Below are 1,454 nucleotides of genomic sequence, written 5' to 3'. Positions count from 1 at the left end.
TGGCTAAACCTTTTGAGGTTTGATCAGCCAGATTTTCTGTGTTGGATGTTAACGGGAGTTTATAGTGTCTATTTCTCTTTCGTTTTATGTTTTTGGTCACCTTTGACCTGAACAGAATTTCTTCCTGCGAGACTGGTTGGCTGTCCATTGCGTGCTTAGGAAAATCAGGTTCCAAAGTCTTTATCACATCAGTTGGACTGACTTCTTTTGCTTGGATTCTGCATACAAAATGCACATGTTGCTTGGGTTCAACTGCTGGTAGTGACACAGGGGTTTCTTCATGAACGATGATTCTGTGACTCGTACTGATAACATCTTTTTGATTTTGAACTTGAGATGCGCAACCAACTATGCTCCAGCCGAGATCGGTTAACTGTGCATAAGGTTGGTTCTCCCTGCCTGCAAGAACTTTGTTTGCGTGGTAAGAGGGCTTGACAGTTATAGCCAAAAAGAAGACCAACTTTGCATTCGAGCATTGGAGGTAGCTTATCCGCCAGCCTTTCAAGATGAGGCCACTTTAAGGCGGTTTCGGATGTTGGGATATGTGACCTGTTAATAGGGATGAAATCTCTCATATAGACTGGTGGCAATGTGATTCTCCTTTCATGCTTATATCCTCTAACTTGAAGGTTTACCAGCTTGTCACATGGTATTACTGTCGACTTGGCAGACATAGTTGACAGTCGCAGATTGACCTTACTTTTATCCGTGTCAATATTTTGGGCTACTTCATCTAAAATGAAGGATGTATCGCTCTGTGAGTCAAGGAGTGCATATACTAAAACTTCTTTGTTTGGGTGATTTTTTGATGAAACCCAGACGGGCACTATAGAGGACGTTAACGCGCTTGAAGTCGATCGGGTTACTCTATTAGAGATTGCTGGTTCAGCTCCTTCTTTAGTGTCTGCTTCTTCTTCATCTTGAGTGTTATCGCTTGGTGCAATTACCCCTTTACGTTCAACGAACTTGTCATCGTGCAAGCATGTAGGATGTTTCCTTTGACATTTTTCACATGTGATCCTGGCATCACACTCCTTCGAATGATGTCCTCTCTTCAAGCATCCAAAACACAGCCTTTCTGCTTGTGCAAACTGGATACAATCTTGGACAGGGTTTTCTGTGAATTTGATACATTTATTGAGTGTGTGACCATTTCCTTTGCAGAAAAGACAGGTTATAGTATATGTGTGGCTTGAGTTTGTTGTTAATGTTTTTGCTTGAATGACTTGGCTGCCTGAGTGTTTGAGCTTATTCATTTCCAAACCTTTGAGAGCTTGTGCTGAGGCTATGGGATCACAAGCTAAGTCAGCTTCAGTGGATATAAAATCAACAAACATGTGAAAGGATGGATACCTTTCATCGCCAGCCTTTGTCATTTTCATGGCTTTCCGGTTCCATCTTGCGGTCAACCACTCTGGAAGTTTTAGCAAAAGTTTCTGAATTTCCATACAGTC

Source organism: Nematolebias whitei, chromosome 15 (assembly GCF_014905685.2).
Source record: "Nematolebias whitei isolate Nwh7 chromosome 15, NemWhi1, whole genome shotgun sequence".
Classification (NCBI taxonomy): Eukaryota; Metazoa; Chordata; class Actinopteri; order Cyprinodontiformes; family Rivulidae; genus Nematolebias; species Nematolebias whitei.
The sequence above is the reverse complement of the archived record's forward strand: the minus strand, read 5'-3'. Positions refer to the sequence as shown.